The sequence below is a fragment of the Macaca thibetana genome, chromosome 13 (genome assembly GCF_024542745.1).
Source record: "Macaca thibetana thibetana isolate TM-01 chromosome 13, ASM2454274v1, whole genome shotgun sequence".
Taxonomy (NCBI): Eukaryota; Metazoa; Chordata; class Mammalia; order Primates; family Cercopithecidae; genus Macaca; species Macaca thibetana.
In genome coordinates this window covers 86,454,813-86,468,236 of record NC_065590.1, presented here as the reverse complement: position 1 = coordinate 86,468,236, position 13,424 = coordinate 86,454,813, and the positions used below count along the sequence as shown (strand labels likewise).

At 34.7% G+C, this 13,424-nt stretch overlaps 2 protein-coding genes across 4 annotated transcripts in view; both read right to left on the bottom strand.

The window, feature by feature from the left end:
• Positions 1–13,424, bottom strand: part of HS1BP3 (HCLS1 binding protein 3) — a 642,583-nt gene that overhangs the window by 199,071 nt on the left and 430,088 nt on the right. The gene's annotated exons all lie outside the window — the stretch shown is intronic.
• Positions 1–13,424, bottom strand: part of LDAH (lipid droplet associated hydrolase) — a 147,842-nt gene that overhangs the window by 131,042 nt on the left and 3,376 nt on the right. Inside the window, exon 2 of one of the 3 annotated variants that reach the window (XM_050754597.1) lies at positions 10,504–10,609. The exons of the other annotated variants lie outside the window; for them this stretch is intronic. The gene's annotated coding sequence lies outside the window, so the exon portion shown is untranslated. The remainder of the gene's footprint in view (positions 1–10,503; positions 10,610–13,424) is intronic. 3 annotated transcript variants of the gene reach the window in all.

The following is a 13,424-nucleotide window of genomic DNA, read 5'->3' as shown; positions in this document are numbered from 1 at the left end:
ACTCACAGCATCTGTCTTTATTATAAGGTGGCAGTGGTAAAGGCACACAGCTAAGCTCCACTTGGTAAAATTTGTCATCTCATGTCATGCCACACTTTCCCACAGCACCACAGACAAGCAATTGATGCAAGGGCTATGTGTCCCTTCCCAGATTGAACATCCTAAGGCAAATGCAATGCTGGCTAGGAAGTAGTGAAATGGGAAATTCCACACATTGATGGTAATAATAAAAATGGCTTTGCAAAGCAATCTGGCAGCATGGATCAATACTCATTAAAGGTATAAACTTTGATTCAGTCATTCCATTCTGAAAAAAACCCAAAATATTTTAAGACTGATACATGGAATGCTAATTGTAACAGTGAAAAGCTGAAAAAACTAAATGGTAATTGATAGATGAATGGTTAATTATGATAACCCATTATTAGACACTAAAAAAATTATATATATGACTCAATATTAAGGAATAATTAAATTGTAACTCAATATAATGATCAAATATTAAGTTCCATCAAAACTGCTCTAAGTTGGTTATAATTTATGCATTTCTTTTCTAACATTTCTAAAATTTCACTTCTCTAGCCTGATGTTATATTGCCTGTTCCATTCTCTTATTCCTTTATTGTTTATTCTGTCAATTTAGTGAATTTAGGAAGAAATAAACATATTTATTCTAACCTCTATGTTTAACCAAAAGTCCAAAACTGATTCTCTTAAGAATACTTAGAAAAATGAAAAATCCTCACTTAGAAAGTGGAGACCACTGTCCATTAAAAATATATGGACTAAATAAAGTATCACTTCATCTTTTCTTATGGACTGATCTTTTACTTCACTAATAAATGCCACTGTAGCCCAATCTCCAAAACTATCACAAACTACAGTATATTTATATAAGTTCTGACCTTTATAATGTGTTAGAAACAATATTAGATTTAGCAGTAAACACTGTATTAAATTAGAGCACTGACTGAGAAGACACTGGCCAAACTGAATACTTTCACCAGAAGATAATTTAAAGTTATTAACTATAAAGTTGTTAAATATATTCAAATCATAAATATCAATACTTAACTTCAAGTAAATGACATCTTGGGAGACTGATTAGCCACAAAATCAATGAGAATTCAAGTAGATATGAAAATCAAGCTCAGTCTATAAACATTGGAAAACAAAAAAGTACAACTCTAACACCTCAAATAAAATACAGCTGAGAAACATCGAATTAAAATGCTGGCTAGCTGCTGTGTAGCTTCCCCTGCAGGCACCTAATTCCATGTATTTATAAAGCATCTTTTATTTTACTTCACTCTCATATTTCTGAATCTCACACACCCATGTAAAAGCAGCAATGGAAAATCTGAGGCACTAAAATTAAAACTCTTTCTTACCTAAGAATCCAAGGTAGTTCAGTTCTTCAAATAAGTGTCAGATTAACAAAGGACAGCATGTTGTAATTATATATTGGTAAAGGATAATGGCACGCCTTCAGCCTCAGCCTATAAGCAATCTTTAATAAAATCAATTTTGGTAAGCAGCAAGACTTGTGCTGGATAACAACCAAGCGTGGATACAATTTGTACATCTTAGGCAAGACTATTTTCCTAAATATAGGTTTTAATTTGCTTAATGGGTTTCTAGGGTTTTTTTCCAATTAAATCTCATACAAATCTAGATAATTTGACTAGTGTAAATTTTAGAGGTTCAAATTTATAATATTTGTTATAGTATTTATAATATAAACATATAAAGTCATGGGCTGATTTATTTATATTTATATGTTTAAATATATACTTAATATACACTAAGTGATTCTATGTAGTTAAATACTTACAATATTTATTATAAAGTTAGCCACTGAGAACAGTAAGACTGTACTAATAAATAAAATATTTGAAAGTGGAGTTATAAATAATACATCTTAATCAGCTTCAGCATACAGTAAAATGTCTGCATTTTACTTTGGCTACTTGGTAAGAATACTGCTTTATTCATGTAAGAACTGTAGATTATAATTTTTTTAAAGTTTGTGTTGCAATGTCCAAATAGTTTTCAATTAAATGTCCAATCTTTCAATAAAACTTGAAAAAGAGGTAATAAGATGGTTTTCTTTCAAAGTTAAAGTACCAACAATATCTAATCATAACTTACATTATTTATTACATATGTAAGATGAACAGGAAGCTTCTAAAACTTCCTCAAATGCCAAAAACTTTATACCTAATATTCTCAAATGTGGACAACTTTGTGGACTGTTATTGTCCCACAATGCCACACAGCAGAACTTCCTCAAATGCCAAAAACTTTAAACATAATAATATCAAATGTGGACAATTTTGTGGACTCTGTTATTGTGCCACAATGACATACAGCAGAGCATATACTTTGCATGTGTCTGAACCTTCATTAGTGCTATTCCTAGGCACTAGTATTAAATCTACTTGGAAAATATATGGTGACTGGTCAAGTGCAGGTTTGACTTTTAAAGGCCCAGGGCAGAAATACAAAATTTTTAATTGGTATCAGAAGTTTTATTTGGTCATTTTAAAAAATTGGCCTACAAGCCAACAGAAACATGCTGGTGATCTGTATATCCCAAATAATCTTCCATTGAGAACAATTAGAAAAGCCAGAAAAACTTTTTAAAAATCTGTTAAAAAAATCCGTAACCACTGAAAGAATTTACAAGACTGTGAAACAAACTAATAAAATATAGAAAATAATTAATATAGAAATAAGCAGAAAGCAGAGAAGCAATAGAGAATAGAAAATATGACACAAAATGTATGAAACGCAGATAAAGATATGAATGCAGGAAAATTCAAAGTTTTGAAATGCATACATTAGAAAACAAGGCTGCAAATAAAAGAACCATTTGGCTTAAGGAATTAGAAAAAAAAATAAATGAATCTAAATAAAGAAAATAGAAAAAAGATAATAATGTAGATATTAATGAAATAGGAAAAAAAGTTTACATTAGAGAGGATTAGCAAACCCAAAAGTTTTTACTTTGAAAACACCTATAAATAAGCAAACCCTTGACTTCTCAAGAAAAGAGATGGCACAATCAATCAATATCAGAAGTGAAAAAAGGATATCACTCCAGATTCTACAGACATCAAAAAATAATAAACAAATATTATGAAGAAATGTATGCCAATAAACTTGACATGGACAAATTCCAAAACAAACAAACAAACAAAAAAACTGAACCCAGCAGATACAAAAAGAAAAAAGACTAGAAGACTCTTAATAGACTTATACCTTAAGACAAAATTCTTGGTCCAGATGAAATTAACACTTAAGGAAGGAATAATACCAATTTTACATAGAGTTGTCCAGAGAATAGAAAAAGAGGGACACCTCCCAACTCTTTTTATGAAATCAGCAATTCTTTGTAATTTTTAGTTTAAAATGTATATTATAATTAAGGTTGAGATAGATGCAAAAACTATTCAGAATATTAGCAGACCAAATCTAGCGCTATATAAAAGGGTAATAGATGACAACCAAATTGTGTATATACCAGAAATGAAAAGTTGTTTAAATATTCAAAATTTAATCAGTTTAAGTTACCACATTAACAGGGTAAAGAAAACTTACATAATCATCTCAATTGATAGAGAAAATATTTTATAAAATCCAAGAGTCATGAAAAAATTCTTAAAAAGTGAGAAATAAAGAAATCTTTCATAAAATATAAACATGAAATACATATTTTTTCATATAATACAAGTATTAAAAATCTTCAGTAAATGTTTTACTACGGGTAAAATATTGAAACCCTCTCTGAGTTTGGGATCAAGCTATGGAGGTCTGCTATCAACACTTCTATACTTGAAGTCTTAGCCAATGCAATAAGAAACCAAAAAAAGATATAAATGTATTTAGATTGGATAGGAAATGTGATTATGCACAAACATGATGATATACATAGAAAATGCAAAAAAATCCTTACATATACTAATTGAATTAATAAGTGAATGCAACATGGTCATTAGCTAAAAGGTCAATATATGAAAATCAAATATATTTCTATATACCAGCAACAAACAATTTGGAAATAAAATTTTTAAAAAAGAGACCACTTACAACAGCATCAAAAAAATCAAATACTTAGGAATAAATCTAACAAATGATGTACAAGACTTCTACACAGAAAGCTAAATGGTTTGCTGGATATTACTGAGACAAATTAAATAATGAGGGGACAAACCATATTCATGAACTGGAAGACCCACTAGTATAAACTCCAAATTAATTCTTAGATTTGTAAAATTCTAATCCAAATCAGGTTTTTTTCCCTTTCCTTTTTTTTTAAAATGGAAATTGGAAAGCTAATTCTAATATGTATGTGGAAGTGTAAAAAGTCAAGAATAGCCAAGACAAGGCCAGGTGTGGTGGCTCACGCCTGTAATCCCAGCACTTTGGGAGGCTGAGGCAGGTGGATCATGAGGTCAGGAGATCGAGACCATCCTGGCTAACACAGTGAAACCCCGTCTCCAATAAAAAGACAAAAAATTAGCTGGGCATGGGGGCGGGCACCTGAGGTCCCAGTTACTCAAGAGGCTGAAGCAGGAGAATCACTTGAACCCAGGAGGCGGAGCTTGCAGTGAGCAGAGATCGTGCTACTGCACTCCAGCCTGGGCAACAGAGCGAGATTCCATCTCAAAATAATAATAATAATAATAATAATAATAATAATAGCCAAGACAAGTTTGAAGAACAACCACAAAGTTGGAGGACTTTACCCTATATCCAGGTTTAATAAAAACATACCATTATTAAATACAAAGACAGACAAAATAGACAAAACAGTGGACAAGAACAGGGAATCCAGAAACAAATCCAAACATGTATCTTCATGATTTATGACAATGGTGTTCTTGCAGAGGAGTAAGGAAAAGAAGGTCCTTCAAATAAATCATGCTGGTTCAACTGGACGTGAAAAATAAATGAATCTTGACTCCTTTCTCACATCATAGACAAAATATAGTACTAGGTATATTATAGATCTAAATGTGAAAGGTGAATAATAAAGCTTCCAAAAGATAACATTGGAACATACCTTTATGAGCCTAGGGTGGCCAAAGGTTTCTTAAACAAGGTAATAGTAAACATTAGCCATAAAGGAAAAGACTGCCGGGCGTGGTGGCTCACACCTGTAATCCCAGCACTTTAAGAGGCTGAGGAGGGTGGATCACAAGATCAGGAGATGGAGACCATCCTAGCCAATATCATGAAACCACATCTCTACTAAAAATACAACAACAACAACAAAATTAGCTGGGCTTGGTGGCACGTGCCTGTAATCCCAGCTTCTCAGGAAGCTGAGGCAGAAGAATTACTTGAACCAGGGAGTTGGCGGCTGCAGTGAGCCAAGATCGCGCCACTGCACTCCAGCCTGGTGGCAGAGTAAGACTTAAGACTTCATCTAAAAAAAAAAGGAAAATACTTTCAAATTCCATCCTCCACTAGAATTAAGAAATTGTATTTAGCAAAAGACACTATTAAGAGAGTCAGAAGGCAAGTTACAGAGCGGGAGAACACTATACATATACACACACACATATATACACATATGTATAGTATTCTGAATATGAGCCTGTTGTTGGGAAATATATATATACACATAGGATATAAAATATAGATTTTTCTCCCAACATGCACATATCCAGAATTTACAAAGAACTTCTACAAATCAGTAAGAGACAACTCAATAGAAAAATGGGCAAAATATTTGAACAGGCACTTTACAAAAGAGACTATCAAATAGCAACTAAACATAAGGGCTTTCTAGAAGAGTAAAAGAATACTGATACAGAAACTATAAATAAAATACCATTCAGGGAGGAGACTGATTTGCTGGATATGCACAGGCCAATACTGAAGCTATCCTACTGTTCACTATGAAGGCCTTGAATGGCAAGCTAAAAATTTAGAAAACCAGTAATTCCACAAACAGTTTTTCCAAGGAACATGTATCACAAGCTATTAGTTACCACACTTCAGAAAATAAACTATTCTCAGGAAACATTGGGTGTTCCAGTTACTCTCACTACCTAAAATATTACTCTAAAACTTAGTGGCTTAACACAACCATTTACTATGCTTACGGATTCTGTGGGTCAGGAATTCAGAAAGGGCACAACAAAGATAGCCTATCTCTGATCCAAAGTCTGGGGCCTTGGTTGAGAAAACTCAGCAACTGGGTGTGACCTGATCACTGGGGGCAGGAGTCATCTGGAAGTATCTTTATTCATATGCCTGGTGACTGATGCTATTGTCACATAGGCTGTTGGCCTGGAACACCTGCAAGTGCCTTCTCCATTTGGCCTGCCAATATGGGCTGCTTTAGGCTTCTTCAGAAAATGGTGGCTGGGTTCCAAGAGCAAATGTCTCAAGAGTACCAGATTGAAGTTGTATCCTTTTATGACCTACCCTCAAAAGTCACATAGCATCACTTCCATGTTAGACAGAAGCCCATCAATATTCAAAGACAGCATGTTCTTTGTACAATATGACTTTGACATTTCTACTGCGAGGGGTCAGTAGAAGAAGTGTCAAAGTCATATTGTAAAAAGAACATGTGGTATGGGAGTTACTATTGTGGCCTTCCTTGGAAAACACAATCTGCAAAGTTAAGTTAAACACAAAGGCACGTAAGCTTTACTTCTGAGGAACTTTTTCAAAGCACATCGATAGGAACTGTGAATGCTGAAGCTGGGGACATAGTATACAACAGGGGTCCACAACTCCCGGGCCATGGACTAGAACTGGTTAGGAACCGGGCCACATAGCAGGAGATAAGCGGCAAGTAAGCATTACTGCCTGAGCTCCGCCTCATGTTAGATCAATGGAGGCATTAAATTCTCACAGGAACACAAAACCTATTGTGAACTGTGCATGCAAAGGATCTAGGTTGTGTGCTCCTTATGAGAATCTACTGCCCAATGATCTGAGATGGAACAGTTTCATCCCAAAACCATCACCCTCACTCCCCACCATTTGTGGAAAAATTGTCTTCCACAAAAGTGGTCCCTGGTGCCAAAAAGGTATACGACCTTCTAAAATCTGATTTGACTATATTTCATTAATGGTGATCCTACTAATCTCTCTCATTAATACCTCATCTCCTTCCTCAGAACAGTTTGGGAAAATGTTGTAGGAAAGAGAATCTGGTGGATTTGAAAGGGAGAGGGACTGGATTAAACTAGTTTTTTTTAAAAGAAGACTATGAAAGACAGAAAAAACAGAAGATTACACTAGAGTTTGGAAGCTATCAAAATAATCTTTAGATTATTTCAAAAGGATCTTCTTTAGATTATTTTGATAATAATCAGTCAAATGTAGGCAAGAGTAGGAATGAAAAAGGAGTGAATGGGAGTCTAAAGTCTTGGTAATGATATGGAGAACCACGGACGGGAAAGGGGCAGGGATGACAGATTTTGATGCCAACGATGAGAGGAATGAAAGCGCTACTCACATACATATAGGGGAAATATAAAAGAAGGGAAATTAGTGGGAGGAAAGGAAGCTGAGATTAGTTTAAAATGTAGTTTAAGTTTCAAGAAAATAAGGAACAAGGCCAGAAGACAATGTGAGCCACAGAACTAAAGCTCAAGACAGAACAAAGTAGACATACAGTTTCTCCAGCTGCTTCTTAAAGAACTTCTCTATCTTGGTTTCTATGCCACCTCCCAGTCCTCATTGAGAACCTTTTCCTCCCCTATTCCCTGTTCCCAAAGTTTCTGTCCTGGGTTCACTTCTCTATATGCTCTCCCTCGGAGATTACATCCACTTCAAGAATTAGCCATGTGGGAGAATTCTTTATATCTATTCCTTAAGTTCCTGTCAAGTTTTTCCAGCTATTGAACATTTTCATCTGGATGCCTCATTGATGCATAAAAAATGGCAAATATCAAAATCATCTTGTTTTAAAAATCAACCCTATAAACCCTACATCATGACTTCTCTGCTGCCATAGATAGAACCACTATTCTCCCAATCACCCTAATTCAAAAGCTTCTTTGGTAACCCCTGCTATATTTTGGGAGCAATATCCATAGGTAAGGAAAAAGACATCAGCAAAATAAAAAAGGAACAACTAGAAATAGGCATTAACTAAGACATGTAAAGTAATGTAAGCCAGTGAGGAGTGTCTCAAGAAACTTGCAGGATGGTGATAAAGTTTTAAAAATAAATATTAACAAATGTCCAAGAGCGTAAGAACCAAGGCAACAGTAAGAATAACTGAGAGTGCTTTCTGTAAGCCAGGTACTGTGCTAAGCACTTCACAGATGCTATCTAAATTTAATCCTGATGACGACCCTATGAGATGGGTACTATTATTTCATCCTCCCACCCCAAGAAAATATGAGAAAACTGATTGAAAGACATTAAGCAATTTGCCTAAGTCCCACAGTTAGTAAGTTGTAAAGTGGCAGAGTCAGAATTTGAACCCATAAATGTCTGAAAGATCCAGAGCTCATGTTATTTTTAAAATTTTCTTATATGCATATATATAATTTCACTTATATGGATAAATGAGATACAATGCATGCTGTGATTTTTCTAAACAATTTTTTAACCTTTTGCATCATGCCTCCATTCTACCTCTCCTCCTTACCATCCATATCTCTCCCAAACCCATGTTACTTAGTATAGTCTTCCATATTCTTCTATAATTATACACAAATATGTTAAGCATTTATGCATTTTTTCATGAATGAGTTGCCAGTGTTTGACAAATAGTAGCATATTATATACACTTCTATGCATTTTGCTTTCATACTTAATAACATATGGATATCTTGCCAAGTCAAAGAGTTTATATAAGTAATTCATTTTAATGGTTCCATAATGTGGATATACCACAATTTATATGACCGTCTCCCTGTTGCCAAGCACTCAATTAGTTCCCAGTTTTTTCAGAACAATGCTGCAATAAGTACCCTTAAATACCTATGTTCTTACATATATTCATATTTACCAGTGCTTTTGTTTTTACAGCCAGATTGCCAAGTGTGAAATTACTGGTTGAATTTTAATAGATGTTGCCAGATTATTCTCAAAAAAAGAATGTAATTCTTTTAGCGATGTAGAAAGTTATCTTTCCCTCTACAACCCTATCATCACTAAGCGATACCACTGTTTGTAAGTCTTACAGTCTTTGGATGTAAAATACCTCATTCTTTAAATTGCATTTTACTGACTACAAGCATGTTTAAGCATTTTTTCATGTTTGTTAGCTTTTTAGACTATCTTTTCCACAAATTGTCTCTTCATTTGCCTAAGGCCGGGCGCGGTGGCTCACGCCTGTAATCCCAGCACTTTGGGAGGCCGAGGCGGGCGGATCACAAGGTCAAGAGATCGAGACCACGGTGAAACCCCGTCTCTACTAAAAATACAAAAAATTAGCCGGGCGCGGTTGTGGGCGCCTGTAGTCCCAGCTACTCGGGAGGCTGAGGCAGGAGAATGGCGTGAACCCGGGAGGCGGAGCTTGCAGTGAGCCGAGATCGCGCCACTGCACTCCAGCCTGGGCGACAGAGCGAGACTCCGTCTCAAAAAAAAAAAAAAAAACATATCATTTGCCTAGGTTCCAAGTGAGTTATTTATCATTTTCTTATCAGCCCGTAAGAAAACTTTGTATAATGCAGATGCTAATGCTTTTCTGGGCTTCCATATTTTACATATTGTTTCCCAGATGTTTAATTTTTATTAATGTCTACTTCTAAACCTTTAATCCACTATATAAGGATCCAATTTTATTTTCTTTCAGATGGAAAGCTACTTGTGCTAATACCACTGTAATACAGAAACCATCTTTTCCCCCACTAAATTAACATATATTCTTTTTCATGCATTAACTTTTCATACTTACTGAGAAAGAGCTTTTTAACCACAATGTTATACTGTCAGTGAGCCTGACAATGAGGGGGTCCATGGTTTATTTTTAATTATATCGTAGGGATAGGAATCAAACTGATAAACCTCAGCAGTCAATATAACCTAAATCTCAAGTATGGCCACTGAAAGTTACCCATTCTACTTAATTTTTGTTTTTTCTTACATTACCTCATTTGTCAACTATGTAAAATCTTCAGTATTCTTCAAGGGAAAAGAAGGAAAGGAGAAATAACTCTTTGGTTTTTTATTTATTTTTATTATTTCTTTTGAGATAGGATCTCACTTTGTCACCCAGGCTGGAATACAGGGGCACAATCTTGGCTCACTGCAGCCTCAACCTTCTCGGCTCAAGCGATCCTCCGGCCTCCACCCCACAAGTAGCTGAGACTATAGGCACACACCACCATGCCTGCCTAACTTTTTGTATTTTTGGTAGAGAAGGGGTTTCACCATGTTGCCTAGGCTGGAAGAAAGAGCTTTTTAAATCTGAAACTATATGACAACTTTAAAAGTTTTAATGAAGTAAATATAAATGTTTCATTCCATCTTCATTCCTGGTTCCTTTTCTCTAGAGTTTCAAAATTCCTACTTTACCTGTCAGCGAGACACTACAGACGATTTTCAATTTGCCAAGGCCTAAATTCTCTTCTCCATTTCTTTCCCCATTTCCCTTTTATTAGGGCCTTTAACAAGGAATTACCTGAGACAGAGAGAAAAAAATTATATACGTTCATGCTTCATCTGCTAATTACAGAGGTAATTTTGCAGAGAAGGTTTAAAATCTTGAGTAACATTAGTTCATATATACAAATAATCTAAAACTGTTATGTTTTTCCAAGAAATTCCATGTATATTGAAAGTAGCTCTCCTTGCAAGATGAAATGTTTTTAAAAGTAAGAACTAAAAATAATTATAAAATTGAAAAAATACTAATTAAAATTAAAAACTTGCTGGATGGGCTCAATAGTAGAGTGGAATTGACAGAGAACAGGATCAGTGAACTTGAAAACAGATCAACAGAATTTACTCAGTCTGATCAGAGAAAAACAGACAAAGAAACAAGAAGGGCATCAGGGACTTGTAGGACAATAACAAATGACCTAACATTCATCCAATCAGAGTTTTAGAGGAAGAAAAGAAAGTATGGTGCTGAAAAAAATAATCAAAGATATAATAGCTGAAAACTTCTCAATTTGAAAAAAGACATAAATCTACAGTCAAGAAGCTGAGAAAACCTTAAGTAGGAAAAAATAAAAATACAAGATACATCATAAGTCAAAGTTTAGAAAACTAAAAACAAAGAAAAAAATCTCCTGGCCGGGCACGGTGACTCAAGTCTGTAATCCCAGCACTTTGGGAGGCTGAGGCGGGTGGATCACAAGGTCAGGAGATCGAGACCATCCTGGCTAACATGGTGAAACCCTGTATCTACTAAAAAAAAAAATACAAAAAACTAGCCAGGCGAGGTGGCAGGCGCCTGTAGTCCCAGCTACTCCAGAGGCTGAGGCAGGAGAATGGCATAAACACGGGAGGCGGAGCTTGCAGTGAGCTCAGATCTGGCCACTGCACTCCAGCCTGGGCGACAGAGCGCGACTCCGTCTCCAAAAATAAAAAATAAAAAATCTCCAAAGCAGCCAGAGAGAAATGGCACATTACCTTTAAGGGGAACAATAATTTGAATGCCATCAGATTTCTCATCAGAAATCATGGAAGACAGAAAGAAATGGCACATTTTTCAAATATTAAAGTAAAAGAACTGTCAAGGCCAAATTTCATATAGGTCAAAACCACCCTTCCAGAACAAAGAGGAACAACATTCTCAGATGATGGAAACTAATTTGTCATTAACAGACATATCTTTAGGAAGTTCTCCTAAAAGAAATTCCTCAAACAAAAAGGAAATGATGTATCAATAAGGTTTAATTTGAGTAAAGGAAGAACACTGGAATAAGTAATAGTCATGGTAAATATAAAATGAACTATTCTTCATCTCATGAGTTTCTTAAATCGTATTTGATAGTTGAAGTAAACATTATAACAACATTTGATGTGGTGTTCAAGGTGTATAGAGAAAATACAACTATTAAATTTTAAAAAGGGAAAAAGAAAAAGGACCTTAATGGAAGTAAGGTCTCTACACTTCAACTGGCAAAAGGCAATAAAAGTATCCCTTGTGATAAGTTGTTACATCTATTGTTATACCTAAAGCACAATAAAAAAGGTTAACTTAGCCAGATACTCAAAAATACTATAAACACGTCAAATAGAATTCTGAAAATATTCAAGAAACCTACAGAAACAGAAGAGGAACAAATACGAAAAACAGGAAATAAACAGAAAACAAGTAACAAAATGGCTGGCTTAAGCCCTACCGTATCAATTACCTTTTAAGTGTAAATGATATAACTATACTAGCTAAAAGACAGAGTTTGGCAGAGTAGTTTCTTTTTTTAAAGGACCCAAGCATATAGTGTCTACAAGAAATTCACTAAAACATAATGACATTGGTAAGTTGAAAATAGAAGTATGGAAAAGATATGCCATGCTAACTACTCTTTTTTAAGTAGTGATGGCTACACTACCATCAGATAAAGTAGACATCAGAGCAAAGAAAATTATTGTATAAAGATACAACGATTAATTCATCAAGAAAACATCTTAAATGTATATGCACCAAACAATGGATATTTAAAATACATGAAGCCAAACCAACGGAGCTAAAAGGAAAAACGAGACATTTGTAATTATAGTTGGGATCTTCAGCAACAAAAATAACTATTAGACAATCAAGAAGACACAGAAGGACAGAACACCATGAATGAACAGGACATAACTGACACGTATCGAACACTGCAACCAACAATAGCAGAATACACATGCTTTTCAAGCATACATGGAACATCCACCAAGATACACCATACCCGCAGTCATAAAACAAACTTAGAAATTAAAAATTACACAGCTTATGTTTTCTGATCATTGTGGAAAAAACTAGAAATCAACAACAGAAAAACAATGGGTAAATCACCAAAAACTTGGAAACTAAACGACACACTCCCAAATATTTTCATGGGTCAAGCAAACTTCTAAGGAAAAATTTAAAATATATAGAACTGGATGGAAATGAAAATACAAGACAGCAAAATCTGTGAGATGCAACTAAAGCAATGCCAAGAGGGAAATTATAGCAATAAATGCTTACTTTAGAAACAAAGAAAGATCTTAAACTAATAATCACAGCACTAGACAAGGAGAAGCAAAATAATCCTAAAGTGAGAAGGAAGAAAATAATAAAAGAGCAGAAATCAATGACATTAAAAATAGACAAAGATGAAATAAAGAGCTAGTTCTTTGAAAAAGGTCACTGTAATCAGCAAATCACCACTGAAAAAGATAAAACTACACAAATTACTAATACAGCAGCAATAATGAAACAAGGGTTATCACTAAAAACCATGTAGAATACTATTGCTCTACCAAAGCCTGGCAAAGGCAGTACAAAATAAACAAGCAAA